General features: G+C 37.3%; 1 non-coding gene across 1 annotated transcript; it reads right to left on the bottom strand.

The window, feature by feature from the left end:
• Nucleotides 1–7,456: 7,456 nt before the first annotated feature.
• On the bottom strand, nucleotides 7,457–7,564 carry LOC112830243 (U6 spliceosomal RNA). The gene has a single exon (XR_003209864.1). It is a non-coding gene; the product is annotated as a U6 spliceosomal RNA (small nuclear RNA).
• Between the last annotated feature and the right edge of the window lie 15,378 nt (nucleotides 7,565–22,942).

Below are 22,942 nucleotides of genomic sequence, written 5' to 3'. Positions count from 1 at the left end.
AGATGCCATCACCTTCCCAAACAGAGTAACTCTTAGCGAGGATTCAGTAGGTGATTGAACATGAACTGAAACCTTGGAGGCAGCTCCGAGTGCATGGGTGGCCTCTGGTTTACTGCTGGTTCACTGGGTTCCTTCTGCCTCAATGGGCCAACTCCCAGTATTATAAATCATATAGATGTGAACTTCTTCCTGAAGTAACTTGTTTGCTTTATTTATTTGGAAAATTTCGGTAACTGCTTTCTCAACGGTCAGGCTGTTGAACTTGCCATAACTGAGGCTTACTCAAGAATGTTTAGTCTTAACACTGTGTGGTTTCCTTTACTGACTCCTGAGCCACATTTTGAAGAGAGACGTGCTGGTACTGAAGTATGGTGAATTCACTTCCAGGTAACGCAGGGGCACCTCAGAATACCTTCGGTTTGGAGACGGAGTGGGTGGCAGTGGTGAAGTGGGACGTCTCCCTAAACAAACCAGGCCCACACAACCATAAACATACCCACGCCCACATACACCTTGATGTTTTAGGGGTTGAATAGGCAAAAAAGGAATGCAGTTCTAGATGGGAATTGTAGAGTAATTTTTAATATTTTTAATGTAGAGATCATCAGGTAAGTCTCCCTTCAGCAATAATCTTCTTCCACTTCCTCTCAGTGTATTGCATGTCTTAAAAAGCATATTTGAATAAAAGAAAATAAGTGCCTTACAATGAATAAAATCATTCATTGGTAGCAGTGATGTGAGTTTACATTTGGGGCTCCCAAGCCAAACTGTCAGAAAAGACCACATTATTCTTTGTAATTTGCCAAACAGCTTTCTGGTGGAGAGCAAAGTAAGACTGGGGTGGGGGGGTGGACACGGGGAGGGGCTTACTACTTAAGGATATGTCTCAAATGCAGAGGCTACTTGTATGGCTTCTATACCTGGGATTAGTAGGTAAATGAGGAAATTTTGGCAAACCTCGAGGTCCGAGAAAAATTTCCTCCAGCTTTTTAAACTAGAGCATTGGTGTAACCTAAGCAGAAAAATGTAGTCGGTTTTTAACTTCGTGTGGATGCTTAGTGACATTTTTTTGTGCCTGGATTTTGGGACTTTTCCATATACTAAATTGCATTGGAGGGGGGCGAAAGGAGGGAGGCGGGATGCACACTGTTCAAGAAATTTGCTGCTCACAGTGCATGGACAAGGCGATGTTTTCCAAGATTGTTGCATACCTTCTGTTAGCTTTTATGGTTAAATGTAAGGGGACCACTGATGCTCCCTCAGTATCCCACCCACCCCTCAGTATCCCTAACAGCCTGCAATTTTTTAGATGGTCTGTTTATATTATACTATCAAATGCTGAGGATCTTTATATTTGTGTTTGTATTCCTACCCTATCTTTTATTTATTTTTTAATTTAATTTAATTTAATTATGTTAGGTTAGTCACCATACAATGCATCATTAGTTTTTGATGTAGTGATCCACGATTCATTGTTTTCGTATAACACCCAGTGCTCCATGCAGTATGTGCCCTCCTTAATACCCACCACTGGGCCAACCTCTTTAAAAATGTGTATTGCTGTCCAAAAATCCCATGTTCTAATAGCCCGGGGCAGAATATGGAGGGCATTAGAAATGCCAACTTTTTGATTTATCAAGGGCTCCTGTGTTTCTTTGGGGCAGAGTGTGTTATGCAGTATATTTATTCTTTTGAATGTACATCGGATGACAGCGAGGAGGCAGGATATAGCAGATGGAATGAGGATTAAAAAAGAAGAAGAAGACTTGAGAGGATTGCAGCAAAAGATGGCAGGCCAATCAAGTGCAATAGCCTCTATAGCTTTTACCCTCTCGGCTTAGACCAACAGGTGACTCGAGGGAAAAGTGAAATTTCTCTTGCATGGTCTCTTGGATTTCCATGTGTGCAAGTGTTTGTCTAAAGGTAGGATTTTTCTCTCAGAAAATGGTGCACTTTCAAATCTTCCAACTACTAAGAGCATAATTAGGGATTATGAAGAGTAGAAATAGGCTCTTCAGTGGAATGGCTCCTTGGCTGAATCAGAGCTGTAAACTGAAAATATTAACACACCTCTTCGTACTATAAAAAGAGATACCAAAGCACTTTAAAACAGTGCCAGTCAAAACCTTATTGTGCATGAGGATCATGTGGAATGCTTGTTGAATGCAGATTCCTAGGTTCTACCCTTGAGTTTCTCATTCAGAAGGTTGGCAGTTGGGCCTGAAAATTTGCATTTCCTACAAGCTCCCAGGTGAAACTAACTGCCGTGGCTCCCTGGACCACACTCTGCAGAGCGCTTCCTTAAACCATTGTTTTTGTTCAAGAAAATGGGAAGAGGGGATGGAGTAGGGTGGGAGTTAGGTGGGTATTTACTTAGGTGGGTAACTTCAGGCTTGCACCGCAGTAAAAAGATCTGGTAGAGGGACCAGATTTTAGCCCAATATACGTCTGAGGCTGGAAGGTCTTCAAATGCATTGTCCTGCACGGTGCTTGTGTTTGGGGAACACTAGCTGAGCACCGAATTATGAATTTATTTTTTTTAATTTTATTTTATTATGTTATGTTAATCACCATACAGTACATCACTAGTTTTTGATGTAGTGTTCCATGATTCATTGTTTGCGTTTAACACCCAGTGCTCCATTCAGTACGTGCCCTCCCTAATACCCATCACCAGGCTAACCCATCCCCCCACACCCCTCCCCTCTAGAACCCTCATTTTGTTCCTCAGAGTCCATAGTCGCTCATGGTTCGTCTCCCCCTCTGATTTCCCCCCCTTCATTTTTCCATTTGCAACAATGTGGATGGAACTGGAGGGTATTACGCTGAGCGAAATAAGTCAATCAGAGAAAGACATGTATCATATGATCTAACTGATATGAGGAATTCTTAATCTCAGGAAACAAACTGAGGGTTGCTGGAGTGGTGGGGGATGGGAGGGATGGGGTGGCTCGGAGATAGCAGGAGGGGAAAAATGAATTATGAATTTAAATAGACTGCACCCTTCCTGTGCTCTTCTGCTGCCTGAATGGGAACCTTTCTGTGGTGCCCCAGCAATCAGGGACATGTGGACTATATGGTTGCTTGTGAGCTAGGGCACCACCTGGCAGCCAGAAGCAATGGCAATGCTGACCTCTAGCTCTCTCCATGCCTTGCCTTGTTTTTGGAAACAGAATTATGTGCATGGAGTAAGCCCCAAAGTTTGTAGATGATTTGGAAGTGGGTGAGAAAAGGTTTGGAGGAGAGACTCTTTTCCTGCTAATAAGATTGGGGGTGGGGAGAAGGTCAAGCTATGAGTTGGAATTCAATATGACCTCATCAGTACCAAGTTTGCAGAGTGTAATATGCTGATTTTAAAAGAGAGATGTCAAAGAACCAGCTCCTAGTTTCGTTGATCTGTTCTACTGTTCTTTTGGTTTCTATTTCATTGATTTCTGCTCTGATCTCTATTATTTCTCTTCTCCTGCTGGGTTTAGGCTTTATTTGCTGATCTTTCTCCAGCTACTTTAGGTGTAGAGTTAGGTTGTATATTTGAGACCTTTCTTGTTTCTTGAGAAAGGCTTGTATTGCTATATACTTTCCTCTTAGGACTGCCTTTGCTGCATCCCAAAGATTTTGAACAGTTGTGTTTTCATTTTCATTTGTTTCCATGGATGTTTTTAATTCTTCTTTAATTTCCTGATTGACTCATTCATTCTTTAGTAGGATGCTCTTTAGCCTCCATGTATTTGAGTTCTTTCCGACTTTCCTCTTGTGATTGAGTTCTAGTTTCAAAGCATCGCGGTCTGAAAATATGCAGGGAATGATCCCAATCTTTTGGTACCAGTTGAGACCTGATTTGTGACCTAGGATGTGATCTGTTCTGGAGAATGTTCCATGGGCACTAGAGAAGAATGTGTATTCTGTTGCTTTGGGAAGGAATGTTCTGAATATATCTGTGAAGTCCATTTTGTCCAGTGTGTCATTTAAAGTCTTCATTTCCTTGTTGATCTTTTGCTTAGATGATCTGTATATTTCAGTGAGGGGGGTGTTAAAGTCCCCCACTATTATTGTATTGTCGTCGATGTGTTTCTTTGCTTTTGTTATTAATTGGCTTATATAATTGGCTGCTCCCATGTTAGGGGCATAAATATTTACAATTGTTAGATCTTCTTGTTGGATAGACCTTTTAAGTATGCTATAGTGTCCTTCCTCATCTGTTATTACAGTCTTTGGTTTAAAATCCAGTTTGTCTGATATAAGGATTGCCACCTCAGCTTTTTTTTTATGTCCATTAGCATGGTAAATAGTTTCCCACCCCCTCACTTTCAATCTGGGGGTGTCTTTGGGTCTAAAATGAGTCTCTTGCAGACAGCATATCAATGGGTCTTGTTTTTTTATCCAATCTGATACCCTGTGTCTTTTGATTGGGGCATTTAGCCCATTTACATTCAGGGTAACTATTGAAAGATATGAATTTAGTGCCATTGTATTGCCTGTAAGGTTACTCTTACTGTATATTGTCTGTGTTCCTTTCTGGTCTATGTTACTTTTAGGCTCTCTCTTTGCTTAGAGGACCCCTTTCAATGTCTTGTAGGGCTGGTTTTGTGTTTGCAAGGGAAGCAAGGGCAAAAGTGAACCATTGGGACTTCATCAAGATAAAAAGCTTTTGTAGAGCAAAAGAAACAGTCAACAAAACCAAAAGACAACCAACAGAATGGGAGAATATATTTGCAAATGACACAGATAAAGGGCTAGTATCCAAAATCTATAAAGAACTTATCAAACTCAACACCCAAAGAACAAATGATCCAATCAAGAAATGGACAGAAGACATGAACAGACATTTTTCCAAAGAAGACATCCAAATGGCCAACAGACACATGAAAAAGTGTTCAAGATCACTCAGCATCAGGGAAATCCGAATCCAAACCTCAATGAGATACCACCTCACACCGGTCAGAATGGCTAAAATTAACAAGTCAGGAAACGACAGATGTTGGCAGGAATGTGGAGAAAAGGGAACCCTCCTACACTGTTGGTGGGAATGCAAGCTGGTGTAGCCACTCTGGAAAACAGTATGGAGGTTCCTCAAAAAGTTGAAAATAGAGCTACCATAAGACCCAGCAATTGCACTACTGGGTATTTACCCCAAAGATACAAATGTAGTGACCCGAAGGGTTGCCATTTGCAATGACGTGGATGGAACTGGAGGGTATTATGCTGAACAAAATAAGTCAATCAGAGAAAGACATGTATCATATGATCTCACTGATATGAGGAATTCTTAATCTCAGGAAACAAATTGAGAGTTGCTGGAGTGGTGGGGGGGTGGGAGGGATGGGGTGGCTGGGTGATAGACACTGGGGAGGGTATGTGCTATGGTGAGTGCTGTGAATTGTGTAAGACTGTTGAATCACAGACCTGTACCTCTGAAACAAGTAATACATTATATGTTAAAAAAAAAAAGAAGAAGATAGCAGGAAGGGAAAAATGAAGGGGGGGTATTGGAGGGGAGATGAACCATGAGAGACTATGAACTCTGAGAAACAACCTAAGGGTTCTAGAGGGGCGGGGGGTGGGGGGATGGGTTAGCCTGGTGATGGGTATTAAAGAGGGCATGTACTGAATGGAGCACTGGGTGTTATATGCAAACAATGAATCATGGAACACTACATCAAAAACTAATGATGTAATGTATGGTGATTAACATAACAATAAAATTTTAAAAAAAGATGTCAATCAGAGGGGAGATTGGTCATCATGAAAGAAAAGAATCAAAAGGCAAACATGGGTGTAGCATCTTCAGCAGTGTCTATAGGAGAAAGTGGGCTCTGACCTACAAATAAGAATATTTGTTCCTTCTGGAAATTTTTTTTCATAGCATAGGATGAATTCATCGAGGTAATTTCAGCTTGATGATACCTGCCATTCTAATCACCCAGCTCAGTCTTCTGGCTCAGACTGCATACTCTCTGCAGTTTGGTCAAGACGATAAAAGGCCTCCTAGAACTTTTTACTGCAATTGCATTAAACCCATAGATCAATATGGGAGAATCCACATCTTAACAACATTGACTTTTCCAGTCCATTAACATAGCATATTCCTCTATTTGTTAAATCCTTTCATTTTCCTCAGTAATATTTAGTAGTTTGCACAGTTTAAAGATCTTTCCATTTTTTTCATTAGATTTATTGTAGGTATTTGATGCATTCTGATGCTCCTGTAAATAGCAGTCCTTTGAAATTTCATTTTCCAAGTGTTTTGTTTTTGTTTCTGTTTTTACTTGTATACAGAAATATAATTGATTTGGGTCATGTAAGAGTCTGAGTCCGTGTTTTGATGTTTGACTTCTGACTTCTTATAAGACCCAGTTCCTTTGTCCCTTTTGCTCCATATCTAGACATAATTGATAAGAAAATCCAAACGAGCTCCTTCCTTTGGGACACGTGGGAAGATATGAACTTGGCAAATTCCCAGCCCTCCCTCAGGAACTTGTCCCTGGTCCTGCCCCCTTGCCACTATAAAGGCCTAACCCACTCTCTCTGCTCCTCTCAAGCCTGCCTGGACCTGCTTGTGTCCTTCCTGCTCTCACTAGGAGTCCCTTGTGCTAACAATAAACTTTCTTTCAAGTTCTCTAGGTCTCTGGAGTGTCATCAGCCTCAACATCCTACCTCTCAATGGGGAAAAGTTATAGCCTACCTCTGTGGGGTAAACAGAAAACAGAGTAACTTACCTTGTATCTAACAACCTTTCTAAATTCACTTACAATTTCTAATCGTTTGTAAATTATTTTGAACTTTCTGTATATAATTGTATATATACATCAGCCGTGAATAATAACAGTTTACTAGTTATGTTTCAACGTTTTATTCTTAAAAAATTTTTTATTGCTTCTTTGAACTAGTTAGGACTTCTAATTTCGAAGAGAACTGGTGGTTGTGGAAATCCTGACTGCTTGCCATTCTCAGGGGTCGGGGGGTGAGCAGTCACTATTTTACCATGTTATGTTGGCCATTAAGATTTCATTTTGTAGATACCATTTATCAGATTAACAAAATTCTTGGCTACTTCTAGCATGTTGAGTATTTTTCTTTTAAAGAATAAACGTGTGTTGGATATGATCAAATATGTTTTCTGTATTTATTGAAGTAATCACATGGTTTATCTCCCTTGTTCATTTACTAGGTGAATTATGTTGGTCGATTTTCAGGTAAATTTCACTTCGTTTTGGTGTATTATCCTTTTTATATAAAACTAGATTCTGTTGGCTAAGGTTTTATTTAATATATTCATATTTGTATTCATAAGAAATGGCCCATATTTTCCTTTCTTAGTTATTTTCAGGTTTTAGTATCAGAGTTTTGCTGGATCATAAAATGAGTTGGAAGTTGGTGAGTTGCCTGTTTTTTCTGTTCTATGGGAGAATTTATGTAAGATTGGCATTTCTTCTTTCATTCGTAGGAAGAATATACCAGTGAAATCATCTACACCTGGAGTTTTGTGTGTCATCCTTGTTCATGCGCCATGATAATCTTCTCTGTATCTTCCCAATTTTAGTATATGTGCTGCCAAAGTGAGCATTACATTTGGAGATTTTATGAGAAAATTTTTTTACAATGGATTTGATTTTTTTTTTTTTTAAGGATGTAGGCATGTACAGATGCTCCATTTCTTCTTGGTCATTTTTAGGTAAATTGTGTTTTTCAAGAATTTGTGCACTGTATTTTTCAAGTTTATTTGCATAAAGTTGGTTATAATATGCTCTTGTTTTCTTTTTGATGTGTATAGGATCCGTATGGATGCCCTCTGTTTTTTCCTCATATTAGTCATTTGTGTTCTCTTCCTCTTAAGTGTTGATCAGTGTTTTTAATGTGTCCAAAGAATCAAAGCCAAAGCTTTGCTAATTTTTCTATTTTACTGATGTCACCACTTATTTTTTTTTTTTTTAAGATTCCATTTATTCATTTGACAGAGAGGGAGGGAGAGAGCACAAGCAGGGGGAGCCGCAGGCAGAGGGAGAGGGAGAAGCAGACTCGCCGCTGAGCAGGGAGCCCAATGCGGGACTCGGTCCCAGGACGCTGGGATCATTACCTGAGCTGAGGGCAGACACTTAAGTCACTGAACCACATAGGTGCCCATCACCACTTATTTTTATTATTTTTATCCTACTTCCTTTGAGTTTAATTTGTTTCCCCTTTCTAGATTCTTAAGTTAGAAGTAAGTCATTGATTTTAAATCTTTGTTTCTTTTCTAATATCTGTATTTAAATCAATATATATCCTTCCAAGCATTGTTTTTGCTGCATCCCACCAATTTTGATATGTTGTTTTTTATTATCATTCAGTACTGTATATTTTCTAATTTGCCTTGTGATTTCCTCTTAAACATATGGGCCTAATTTCCAAACATTTAGAGATTTTTCTAGTTATCTTTAATTCCATTCCATGATTTAATTCCATGTTGGTCATGGGATATGCACTCATGATTTCAGTTCTTTGAAGTTTGCTGAGATTTGCTTTATGGCTCAGAATTAACTTTAAAATTTGTCTTTTTTTTGGTATTTATTTCTTCAGTTATTGAATGGAATGTTCTTTATCTGTGAATTAAGTCAAGTTGGTTAGTTGTTTTATTCAAATCTTTTATAGTCTCACTGATTTGTGTGTGTGTGTTTTATCAGTTCTTGAGATGGTGTCAAAAACAGTCGATGGTCTGAGAATTTATTATATTTGCAATCCAAGAAGTTAGTTTGCCACAGTTGCATGCATAGGTTTACGATTATTTGAATTTCCTTTTATGTAAACTGCTTGTGCATATCCTTTGCTCCTTCCTTATTGTGTGGTTTTTCTTTGGAAGAGAGTTGGTCTCCCTAAATTTTATCATGTAGGACCATAGCATAGATCTTCACGTATTAGGGTTGATAGTATTCTTCAATAATTTTATTAAACCTTTCTTCAAAAGGTTTTGCATATATTTATTAGATTTGTTCTTGGGACTATTATATTTTTGTTCCTAATGTAAATTTTTTCTACCTAATTTTCTATTGTTATTACTGGTTTTAGTTATGCTATTTATTTTTTGTGTTGACAATTTATCTTGAAACTGTCTAATTCCTCATATAAATTTGATACTTTTTATAGATATTCTATTGTATTTTCTATGTAGCTATCATCAACAAAGGAGAATAATTTTGTCTTTCAGATTATGATGGCTTTTAAAAAATAGCATAATATTGGGGCACTTGGGTGGTTCAGTTGGTTAAGATCCTGATTCTTGATTTTGGCTGAGGTCATGATCTCAGGGTCCTGAGATCGACCTCCGCACTGGGCTCCACACTCAGTGGGGAGTCAGTTTGAGATTTTTGTCTTTCCCTCTACACCCGCCACCCTCTGTGCTCTCTCTCTCTCAAATAAATAAATAAATCTTTAAAAAAATAGCATAATGTTAAAGAGAAGCGATAATAGCAGACATTCTTATTCCTGATATAGGTTGGGTAATTCTAAAGTTTATCATTTTAAGTGAAGGAAGAAGGAAGGTCGAAGGAAATTCCATTCTATTTTTAGGGCACCAAGTGTTTTTATTATGAATGTTTACCTGAGTGTTTCTCTCCATTTATCGATGAATGCATATATTGAGAGATCATATGTCTTATTGCTTTCATTCTGCTAATATAGAATAATAGTAGATATTCTGATGTTGAATTATATAGGAATTCCTGGGATAAACCCTACTTGATTAAAGTGTATTCTTTATACACTGTCAAAATCAGGTTTTTAGTACATATTTAGTATCCATACATCTATGTTGATAAGTGAATTAGTCCATAACTTTCTTTTCTTGGGATCTTCATGTCTGCCTTTAGCATGAAGTTTATTTTAATATTATAAATAAATTAATAGCTTTTCCAGTGTTTCTATTTTTTGAAAAAAATGTATGGTATGGGGATTACTCCTTTTTTGAAAGTTTGTTCAAAGTCACCTTTGAAGTCATTTAGGTCTGATTTCCTTGGGATAATGTGATTTTTAATTTCTTTAATGGTTTTTTGGCTTATAGAATTTTATATTTCATAAGTCAGTTTTGGAAACCCATCCTTTCATCTTTATTTTGACATAATTTTTTTCATAGTATCTCTTATGATTTTTGAAACCTCTTTTCTCTCAGACATACTTTTAAATTCAATTTTATTCTCTATATTTTTTAGAAAAGAAGGACACATATGTCCTTAATATACATCAGTCAGTGCAACCACGCATTTTCCTCACTATTCTGCAATCCAGGTCAAAACTCTCTTACTCATTTAATCTTCTAATTGACATGTTTACAAGAAAGACTGAGTATAATTTGATGATGTACATTCATCATGGTTTTATGGTAATCGTCCCTTTATATGTAAATACAGGATTCCTTCAACTGAATAGTATATTCTTGTCAAATTTAGAGAATATTGCTATGACACCATGTAATCACGTTTTCATAAAACAGGTTCCAGGCAATCTGTTAGTTATAATTAATTGGACTATAAACTACATGGAAATGAGACAAGATCTGGAAAGTGGAAGATGAGAGCGGTAAGGCAATGCTAAGTACCAGCTGGATATGTAACAAAACGAGCAGTCCTAAGAGAAAAGTGACATTGTCTCCATTAGCGGCATAAACATGTCAAAATTAACTCTGGAATCTGTTTTGATAAAAAGCCACTATAAACCAGTATGACTAAGTTAGCAGACATTTAAACAATTTGCTCCTTGGCTAACAGGGATGCTGCTTCCTTTCTCCGACCACCAAATACATAAGGTTCAAACATTTTCATGGCAATGAAATGGCTATTTTTTCTTAGGCATTTCATACCATGGTCCACATTATCTAGGAAGATAATTTCCAGGCTACCGTTTTCCTCTGACATCAAGACTGGGTAATCTCTTCATTTTAAAATTATGACTTGATCTCATCAAGATTCCTAATCTGAAAAATATCATCAATTACTTTGGCCCTTACACAAGGACTAGGTGACGTGGAACTTATTTGCTTATGATCTCTGAGAATTCCCTGAACCCCTCACACATTATTTGATAGCACATGAGAACAGATTAGTGAAAATGAGTTAGAAAGCTCCTTATGTAACCCTTTGGGATATAAGCCATCAAAGCAAGGGTGGGGTTTGCATTAGATGACTTCTGAGGTCTTTTCCTGCTTTAATAGTCTATGATTTTATGATCCTAACAGGAAGTGAATCCTGATTTACTTTCAGAAGGAAAGGGTAGAGGGAATCTTACCATCATTTTTCTGCCTGGTGACTAAGTTTTTAATTTATATAGTCTCATTATTATTTTAAAGGAAAGTGTATTGAAGAATTTTTTAAAGATTTTATTTATTTATTTGAGGGAGAGAGAGAGAGAGAGAGAGAGCGAGCACAAGTAGGGGGGGGTGGTAGAGGGAGAAGCAAACTCCTTACTGAGCGGGGAGCCCGACGTGGGGCTCGATCCCAGGACCCTGGGATCACGACCTGAGCTGAGGACAGATGCTTAACCGACTGAGCCACCCGGGCGCCCCTGAAGAATTCTTTCTTATGTATGTGCTTTACCTTTGTTGCCTTACCTATACCCTTCAATGATTTTGGCTCCTCTTCTTTATATTGATTTCCCTTTTTATTATTTTTTGCCTTCATTTTTATGTCTTCTCTTTATTGATCACCCGTTTGTTGTAAGTTTACATTCATTTGGGTGACTTTCCTCAGAAAGAGGGTGAAAAGCCTTGTTTGCTTTTACTAATGCTTATACTAGGTGTCCTTCTGGATAGTTCTATAGCATGGTATAGTGTGGGAAAGAATCCTCAGGAGAATCGGTATATTCTTTCCGAGTAATGGTTAAGTCCTATCTCTGCTGGTTGCTGGCTGTATTGTTTAAGTTGTTTATTTTCTCTAGTCCACAGGATAATAGTTATAGTTTCCTTATAGGGTCATTGAGAAGAATAAATGAGTCAACATATGCCAAGTGTAGGGGCCAAGGACAGTCTACCCCAAGATGGGCCACTTTGGCATAAAGATTATTTTTAGTTGAAACTAGTCAAAACCCAGCAGATGCAGGAAAAGCTCTCTGCCTTCCCTTCAACTGCTTCAATTACATTGAAAAGGAGGTCCTGTACCAGGCAGAGAGATACTAACAGAGACTCCTCATTACCTAAGAAACTTATCTGCATAATAGGGCAATCTTTGTTTTTCAAAACAAGTCCTTTCACCTTCCTGCTCATGGCCTTCCTCCCCTTTGTATCCTCTGACCCTACTCCTCTCCTTAGCTTATAAAAGCTTCCTGTTGCCTCATTGTCTTTGGAATTTCATGTCCATGTGGATTCCCTGTACAGATGCTTCTTAACTTTCATTTTTCTCCTATTAATCTGTCTCATGTCAGTCTGATTCTAAGTACAGCTAGAAGGACCATAGGGTAAAGGAAAATTTTCCTCCCTGACAAAAGCATTGTATTTGCCATTGAAGTCAGGTTTTGATTAATCATCTATATATACTTTTGGCTTCTTGAGTTTACTCCCGTAGGATGGACACTTAGGTTGTTATTTTTCAGTAATATAAACAATGCAGAAATGAATGTCTTGATTCAGGCTCCTTAGGCACACACTGACAGTTTTTATCCAGCAAATAAACAAACAAGTACAATTTCTGAATCATAGGGCATGCTTATCTTGAGTTTTAATAGATACTACTGAATTGTTAAATTGCTTTCCTGAGTGGCTATACCAATTTACTCTCTCACCCATAATGTCTAGCAATACCTACACAAATTTTGTAATTCTATTTCTCGGGGTTTCACTTCCTTGCCAGTATTTGATTCAAACTCTTGCCAACATTTGATTTTATCGAACTTTGTTTAAATTTCCTAATTTCCTGGGTAAAACATTCTACTGTATCATTTGAATTTGTATATTCTTGATTATATGTGAGGTTGAGCATCTTTTTGCTTATTTAACATTTTAATTTCATCTTTGACTTTCCCAATTTACATCTTTTGCTCATTTTTTTTATTGGGTTGATTTCTTTTCTTTCCCTTGATTTGATTTTCCCTCAAACAATCTGGACGCTATTTATGCTTTTTAATTTGCATAATTTATTTACCCTGAGGTCATAAACATGTTTTTCTGTATTTCCTTAATCTATTTTTGTAGCTTTGTCTTTTTATTTTGACTTTTAATTTGTAAATAATTTATTAAATAGTCCATTTTGACTTCAAATACTTCTTTAATCATAGGTTAAACTTTTATATACACACAATTTTTGCCTTGCTTTTTAATTTGTTCCACTGATTGCAAAATTATAAATCTGTACTTTATAGCTTTAAAATAAGTTTTTGTATCTGGAAAATTAAATATTTTCTATTCTTAGACTTTTCAGAATTATCTTAGCTATTTTACTCTTTTATATGAATCTCTGACTTAACTTAAAAATTTCCACAATATGTATTTTGGGATTTTTATTGGCATTAAATGGATTTATAGATTAATCTTCTATTGATTTTATATTCCTTAAAATACTGATTCATTGTATCGATAACATGCTATAGTTCTTTTAGTGCACTTTTTTTTAAAAAAGATTTTATTTATTTATTTGACAGAGAGATAGAGAGAGAGCACAAGTAGGCGGAGCGGCAAGCAGAGGGAGAGGGAGAAGCAGGTTCTCTGCCGAGCAGGGAGCCCGACGCGGGGCTCGATCCCAGGACCCTGGGATCATGACCTGAGTGGAAGGCAGCTGCTTAATGGACTGAGCTACCCCATCTTTTAGTAAACTTTTAATTTCCCCTCAATAAATATCTTCTACATTTTATGTTAATTTATTTATTTGTCAAGGTAAGTTACACTAGATGCTGTAATAAACAATCCCCAAATCTTTTTTTTTTCAACTAACTTCTATCATGAAGACAGAAGCAGTTTCTTTTTTTTTATTTAAATTCAACTAATCAACATGTAGTGTATTATTAGTTTCAGAGGTAGAGTTCAGTGATTCATCAGTTCTATATAACACCCAGGGCTCATTACATCACGTGCCCTCCTTAATATCCATTACCCTGTTACCCCATCTCCCCACCCCCTCCCTCCAGCAACCTTCAGTTTGTTTCCTATGGTTAAGAGTCTCTTATGGTTTGTCTGCCTTTCTGATTACATCTTGTTTTATTTTTCCCTCCTGTCTTCTATGCTCCTCTGTTTCGTTTCTTAAATTTCACATATTGGTGGAGTCATATGATAATTGTCTTTATCTGATTGACTTTTTTCACTTTGCATAATACCCTCTAGTTCCAACCACATTGTTGTAAGTGGCAAGATTTCTTTTTTTTTGATGGCTGAGTAATATTCCATTGTATATATATATACTACTTCTTTATCCATTCATCTGTCCATGGACATCTGGGCTCTTTCCATAGTTTGGCTATTGTGGACATTGCTGCCATAAACATTGGGGTACAGATGCCCCTTCAGATCACAAAGTTTGTATCCTTTGGGTAAATACCTAGTAGTGCAATTGCTGAGTCATAGGGTAGCTCTATTTTCAACTTTTTGAGGAACCACCGTACTGTTTTCCAGAGTGGCTCTGCCAGCCTGCATTCCCACCAGCAGTGTAAGAGGATTCCCCTTTCTCTGCCTCATCGCCAACATTTGTTATTTCCTGACTTGTTAATTTTTAGCCATTCTGACTGGTGTGAGGTGGTATCTCATTGTGCTTTTGATTTGTATTTCCCTGATGCTGAGTAACACTCTCCCAATCTTACTTACATTATAGTACAATGTGGACCAAGTTGGTTGGTGTTCTGCTTGACTCAGCCATTTTGGGAACCTAGAACTCTGCCATTATCAGTGAGGACTTCCAGACTGCTCTGTGTCTTACCATCTAGTAGGCAAATAGAGAAGAAAGTGTGAAAGATAATTTGGGAGATTTTTTGGCCAGAATGAAGTGGTGTGCATAACTCTTGTTGCATTCACAACTCAGTCATTTGCCCCACATTTCTGGAAGAGATGCAAGGAAAGAATCCTCATGTAAGCCCACGAGGTAAATAAAATGATTTTGGTGAACTCTTAAAATTGCCTTACCCACCTACTTAGAAAATCCAAGAGAATCAACTGAAGTACGAATAAAACTAGTAACAGAGTTTAAAAAGGTAATTGGAACCAAGATTGACTTACAAAAATAAATTATCTTCTTATATATTAGAAATAACTAATAAGAATTATAACAGCTAACATGTTAGAAGATTTTTCCTACCTGTTTCATTTAAATTGTCTCCAAACAGTGAATATTTTGGTTCTTCCTTTTTAATGTTTCTAGTCTCTCCTTTTTGTTTTAAATTCAAATATTGGAACATTCCACGATATTGAATTGAATGGTACTGTCTTGTTTGTTATAATAAAATTTCAACTGGTTAAAAACAAAATAAAATGCTGGAATGCCGCTGGCTGAATTTCTGTAATGTTTGTCTTGATGGAACTCCTCTTTTCAAAATGAAAGACATGATTTTGTGATCATTCTCTTGATAATGAGCCTCTACTTGGGTGGCTCTGGGCTTTCTTTTTTCCAAAAAGACAATTTTTTTTTTTATTATCGTTGAAGTGGATTCAACAAGCAATTCTGCCTAAAGGTTTCTAGAAATTAAGCTTTTTGTTTTTGGTTTTTGGTAGGGTTTTAGAAAATAACAGTTGAATGAAAGTCCTAGTGATCATTTAAATCCTGACTGCCTAATTTAGCATTTCTATTAGAATTCTTTCTGCATTTTAGGTGCCTACCTCACCCAGAGGCTACCAAACTGCATTGTTAAAATGATTATTGTTGTTATTATTTACTACTGTTAGTGGAAATAGCAAAATGTGTTGTCAGGAACCTAGACTTCAAGCTCTTCTTTCACCATTTGTTACTTACTGAGCCAGCTACTTAGCTTTTCCTTGTCTTCATTCAATTTTGAAAAGGGAAGAAAAACATCTTTCCTGTGGAGTGATGCGGACTGAGCAATGTCTTTCTGCTCAGGGTTTATGGTAAATCTACCCTTTTCCAAGCTTTTCATTACACTTTGAATACTGATAGCTTATCAAACCATGTGTCCAGCACTGATCTCCATACATAGATCCAGCTCGGATTTCTAAATCTCTACTGGAATCTCTGCTTAAATGGAGGACAAAACCCTCAAATGTACTTTGTCTACCATCTAGCACATCGTCTTGTCCCTCACTGTGTTCTCAGTCTTATTGTTTCCTTAGCACCTGACGCAGAAATGATCCCATAAATTTTAAACATTTCTCTTCTTTCTCAATTAAATAATGCTACTCCATGCTTGTGGCAACACCCTTTTGAAACTTTTTCTCATATATATTGGGAGGGTTTTATTCCAAAGCTGCCTGGACAAGACTCTCTCGGTCTTGTCGACGTGTGGTTGTGAAAGTCAGAAAGAATGAATTGATGGGTCAGAACTGCAGGACATACCAGTTCTGGAACTGGAGCCTCTGCTTAGTCATCTTAGGCCAAGATTTCTCTCTAACATTGTTCTCGCCCGTGAAATGACTTTTGTCACAAAGGTAACACCAATCTACCTCACAAAATTGCTCTCTTCTCATCTACTTGCTGTCCACGAGTGACACTCCCTCTGCTCCTACAACTTTAGTTACATTATTTCTCTAGTACCGCTCACTTTCTCATCCGTAGACTAGCATGACCCAATGCTGACTGCACCGTCATACTCGGACGCTTCTTAGGCATCCAAGTTGTGCTTGTTATTTCTTCTGTCCCGTTTACTCGGATGCTAAAGCCAGAAGCTTTCTTGTCAACCTTGATTTCTTTGAATAACCCACTCGTTACATCAAATCAATCACCAAATTCCAGTCAGCTCTCTTATTATCTTCAAATCAGACCACTCCTCTCCATCCCTATCAGTATTCGACTCATTTAGGTCATCATCATTTCTCACCCGCATTTTTGCAACAATCCTCTCACTGCTCTTCTTGCCTCGGGTCTGGTTCACCTTCCATTCTGCCTCTAAATTTCTGTTTGAGCAGAACAATCTTTCTAAAGGCCAAATCTGATCACGTTATTTCCCTGCTGAAAGCCCCGAATCCTTCATATGGCTAATGAGAAGCTTCAGGTTGTGTCTTTAGCTTATCTTCAAGAACACATCTTCCACCACTCACGATCCACATTTTGCCAAGAACCGCTTTGTTTGGTGCTCCCTCTCACCCCTGGGGCTCTGCAAGGCTGTTTCCCATACCTAGGACAGCTTTCCTAACCCTCCTCCTATCATCCTTTACATTTTTCCCTTCCTTTTGATTTCAATTCTCTGATCAGCCTTTTCGACATTCTGTTCCTAAGACTTGATGTTTCCCCACCAATGTAATCTAAGCACCGTTACTCGGTCTGTATGTTAGTATGTTTCACGCTGTAGTATAACGAATTGTGATGACTATAAGCTTGAATGTCTCTTTTATCAAATAGTAGGGGACAAAGAGGGGGTTGTATTTTGATTGTTTTGTAACGCCAATGCCTAGGACTTTGTCTGGCACACAGTGTCCATTAACTATTTCCTAAATTAAAAAAAAAAATAACAAGGATACCTGAAACATTTGGAAAATATAAAATATTATATGTAAATATTTCAAGCAGTGGTAATAGTACTTTTTAAAAAGAAAAGAAATTATTATTCATTAGATATTGCCACTCTTGCCTAATTTTAAACTAAACTCACAAAGGACATGTTTTTTATGGAGTTTTTTTACAAATACTAAATTTCATGAACTTTTTCTCTTAGAGGTGACTTATAGATTTGAATTCCAACCAAAAAGAGAGAGTTAGCTCTTTAGTGTTCAAGACAAGAATTAAATATACAAAAAAATTCTGTCATAATTCCTAGGTCAGAACATAAGATTCTGTTTATAAAATAGCCTAGTTTTCAGAAAGATGGCTTCTGTGACTATTTTGAAAACATTACATGATGTAATGGAATGGAATTATTTAAGAGATGACACCATTTTTACTTTTGAAAGCTACTATTTTGTTTATGTTCTCAGTCAAGGTCAGCATTTTCATTCACATCTTTTCCTTTTCATATACTTTTAGTTTCTGTGTTGCTTACGTTCCAGTTAATTTCTTCCCAGCAACATGTCAAATTATCTGTTTTATCTTGAGCAAAACATACAAATGAACTATGCCTTTTTTTTATTGATTAGTATATGAAATGTTTGAAAGGTATTTAGAGACTGCATGAAAAGATATATTTCATATAACTGCCTAAGACCATTTTCAGACTCGCCATCAATAAGTGAGTGAATGAATATTCCTTAAATAAGTGAAGTTACTCAGTGTATAAACCTGATTTCTTAAATCTACGTATAAGACTCCAAAAACGAAATGACACGAAAGAAAACAAACCAACTAAACAAACAAAATCAAAATCACTATTTGCTGTCCCTGTCCAGTCACCACAGAGAAGTCCTATAGACAGACCTTGCCCAGATGCCCAGAGCATCTATTCTACTTCTAGTCAACCTCTGGATGTGGTGTCCTACTCTAACATGACAGAAACAAAAAGAAACTAATAGAACAAAGAACACAGTTCATGAAGCACAGTAGTCTTTTTAAATTTTTTTTTTGATTTTATTTATTTATTCATGAGAGACAGAGGGAGAAAGAGAGAGGGAGAGAGAGAGAGAGAGAGAGAAGCAGAGGGAGAAGCAGGCTCCCAAGGAGCAGGGAGCCCGATGCGGGACTCAATCCCAGGACCCTGGGATCATGACCTGAGCCGAAGGCAGAGGCTTAACCATCTGAGCCACCCAGGTGCCCCAGTCTTTTTAAATTTAATTTCATTCCTCATAGAGGGAAGAGTAGGTATTACATCCAAAACATAAGAGCAAGGCATCATACAAGACAAACATATAGGGAGAAAGAAGTCGTGGAAACTAAAAGCACAAAAACTGAAAAAAATATTTTAGAAGGTTGGAAGGTAAATTTGAGGAGATTCCATTAAAAAAATAGGAAAAAAAGACAAGGAGATGAAAATACGAAGTCTGATTTTAAAAAATGGAGGACTGATACAGATAAGAATATTTTGATCTCCATGGACCTTAGGAAGTTACTGTAGATATTACTTCACCAAAACAAGGGTTCAAATCAAAAGAGAGGAATTTATGGAATCTGGAAAACAGAAAACCTCACTACTGGTGATACATGAAGGGAATCCTCAGGATAAAAGTGAAGGGTACCCCAGATAATATGTGCGCATCAGACTTTCAGGGCAGCCAGTCCACATAAAATCAGAACAGAGAAATCCAAAAGGGAACCTCTAAAGAAAAAAAAAGTAAGAAGCTGAAATAATAAATTATCTAATGCAAGTGGATATTTTGAGAGGAGATTTATAATTCTTTCAAGAGCCTGCAGAAATATTAGTGATAGAGTTTCAGTTAAGTTTCAGACAGAGAAGCACAATCACTATAATGAGTATTATGGGATAATTATTGGAATTTAGCCATACATAATGTAGAACAAGCTGGAAGTGTGAAGTCTAGAAGGGGGAATAGAAGAATTAGAGAATTAAGCGACTAAGCAGCCCTCATAAAGCCCTGGTACAGGTGGACGAGTTGGAACGTGTAAGAAAATCCGAGAAGCCAAGTACATCTACCCACTGAGATGGGTCCCTCAAGAGGGAGGTCGTGCAGAGATCTATGGAAAGTTCTTACCTCTGTGTCAATACCACATCTGACGGTAGACTTAAAGTCACTACTGGAAGCAGAAGAACTGGACAGGACGCAGAGGAGAGCAGCCCAACCCACACCAGCTGGGCACCCCTGTGTTTGTCTGTCACAGTTCCGAGCATACAAGGACCTGTGGAAACTAGTGCTCAGTGCTTCATCTCCACCTTTAAAATCTGTACACGTTTCTCTTTTGGCCAGTTCTAACCTGAAACCGTACAGATTCATCAAATTAACAGAGCAGTCTAACATAGGTAGGTAGAAGAGGCTAAAAACAGCAAATAAAGAAACACAATCCTAGGCAACCATTAACTCCAGGGAAGAAATGTTTATTGAGAAACAAAGATAATCAAATCATTTCACATGGCTCATCTCTGAACAATATTTACATGTAAATCATTGTAAGACTACCTGACACATTGATTTCACCACAAATCATAGCTTCACTGAATGGACGGGAGCGAAGAGGATATTTGCATGGAGAATGAGGTAGAATGCAAGATCGAAGACTTCTAAATCTATATATCCATAATAGGATTCAAAGTATAACAAGTAAAACTGAAATCTCTTTAAAAAAAAATCAAGATAGAGTAGTATGATCTTCTTATATAGACTTAAGCATATAAGTGCAAGGAAACAGCTAAAAAAGTTGAAGTTGTTTTTGGCGGGTGGGATGGGAGACTACTTTATGTTTGTTACCATAAGGCATGGAGAACCACTGACTTTTTAAACTCTTTATGGGTAATAATGTGATAAAAATGGAACATTTAGTAAAAACAAGCACTATATTAGGAGGATAATGCCATAATAATCTATGTATGTGAATGGACTTAAAGCTACAAGAAGAAATTTCTAAGAAAATGTTAAGATATAATCAGTGGAAAAGAGGTCTGTACTCAAATCAATGAAGGGGGCATCATCAGAAAAATGAGGCTTAATAAAAATATAATAGGTAATAAAACATTTCAGACTCCTTAGGGTCGAATCACTTTATTTAGGTGCCATTAAACTTTTAGGGAAAACTGAACAGTTTTATTCAATCGGTGAGTAAAATTCACTTCGAACTCACTGATTAGAACTTATTTATTTTGTAAAACAATAGCAGAGAACCATGAACAATTATCACTTATTTTTTTCAATGTATTTTTATGGTTCTGCTAATAGCTCTTTATTGAAAGTTGAAATATGAATTAGTTAATTGTCTTAGAGCAGTGGCTAGCATGCAATTAGCTAATACATTGGTTCGTTCTGTTTGCAGTTTTGAGGGTGCCTTGTAAACTAACATTGAACAAGCTACATTTCAATTAAACTCAACTAACCATTTAGAGAATCCTCTCATAGTGAGAATTTCAGATATGCAAACAAATTCCTGAGACATCTGTCACTGAAATAATCACAGGTGTAGCCCAAATGGTAAGAGATTGGAGCCAGTGTTTTTGAGACAAGTGTCTCAATTAATCAAATAAATGTTCTAGGCTGAGCCGAGTCTAACATTTAACATATTCAAGAGAACTATAACAAAGGATTAAAATATGCTGTCAGAAGACAGAAGTATTTCCCTTTAAGGGCTCCCAGGAATTCACTGAGCTGGAAGAAGTTACCTCCATAATATTGTGCAGCCTTTCCTCAAACCATATGATCAATTAACAATATGATCATTGAGGTACAATTTTAGATTGTGACCTATGCCCTCTGAGATAATAGGAGCATTTTTAGGATTCTAGTCATTGGTTAAACAACATTCCTGGAAAGACATTAGAACATTCTCTTGCTTGAGATTCTTGAAGATTATATGTAATAGGGATATGGACACCTAAATTTCACTGAGTTACATCCTTGTATCTTTTCACTAAGGTAAAAGAGTAAGAGAGAATGAAAGGAGGGAGAATACAACATACATTCAGAGAGAACTGGAGTATACAGACAAAGCAGAGAAAGAAAGACTAGCTGTGTGCCTGCAGATGAATATCCGGTTTCTTATTTTAGATTCTTAAGGAGCCAGTCTATTTCCTGTCCTTGAATTCCATAGGTACCCAAACATCTTTCCGATATATTTCACCCTAGCAACACCTGTGCTATAGTGATCAACCATCTCAATTTTCCAGCCGCTGTCCCAATTTTAGCACAAAAGCCATGAATTCTGGGAAATCCCTAAATTCCAGACAAATTGGGATTGATGGTCACCCTAATCTGTGAGTATTTGCCTCTTAAAATAACATGATGTGAGTTTTGGAAACTGCCAACCAGGAAAGCCTTAATTAAGACAGAGAATTTAAGCCACATGAAACTGATGAATGTCTATTGTATTCAAAACCTCTGTTAATGCATCTTATTTTCTACTTAGTTCTATTATTTACAACTTAGAACATGGTGTAGCTGTGGGCAGGAGAATTGCCATAAACAGAGATGGGTTAACTGTAAGTAAATAAAACAGTTCAGATTGCGATGATCCACGTTGAGAGGAATTACGAGTATGTTGCAATTTTCAGTGTCAGAATCTTAAATTATAACATTAAGTCACAGAGTTGTTTTAAGAGTGCAAAGTTTATCAAGCAATTCACTGTACTGAAATAACACTCTTCTTCCTTTTCACACATCTATAAAAGAAAATGTTTTGCTCTTTATATATATATATTATGCTATATCCATAGCATATATATTTATTTATATCTGTGTGTGTGTGTGTGTGTGTGTATTTATATGCTAAATCAGGGAAGTTGTGCTTTGTAGATAGGTTTTCTTCCCTCAAAATCATTTGACTATCAATATTTGGAGCTAACATAGTTTAATAACTGTATACTCTGAGAGAGAGGTCAATGAATGCAAGAGAAGTCAAAGGCATAGAAAAGCCAAAGAGATGATTACTTAAGAAATGACAGCAACATCAGCCTGAGCAGCAACAGACAGACCACCCAGAGAGGCTGTCTCTCAACGGTGGCTCCCCATTGCACCCCCACGCCCAGGTTGAGAAAAGAAATGATGACAGCCTAGTTAAGAGGCACAACCCTCACCAATAAAAAGGTTGTCAGCAGCTTTGCAGATGGGCTCAGGAAAGCTTCTTGGCCTATAAAACACTGATCTCACCCAAAGATTCCTGGTTTTCTACATCTTTATTAAGGTCATCAGTTAACGAAGAGCAGTGGGAGCCTGAAAAGACATGGTCTACTGGTATCTTGTATCTTGTATCCGTATAGTTCTTTCCCGAAGCTCTTTCATTTGATCTTCTTTGCAAACTGTGATGGAGGC

Source organism: Callorhinus ursinus, unplaced genomic scaffold, assembly GCF_003265705.2.
Source record: "Callorhinus ursinus isolate GAN/ISIS: 27379988/994484 unplaced genomic scaffold, GSC_fseal_2.0 scaffold27, whole genome shotgun sequence".
NCBI classification, from domain to species: domain Eukaryota; kingdom Metazoa; phylum Chordata; class Mammalia; order Carnivora; family Otariidae; genus Callorhinus; species Callorhinus ursinus.
Note: the sequence above shows the minus strand (reverse complement) of the source record. Positions and strands in the feature narration are given on the sequence as shown.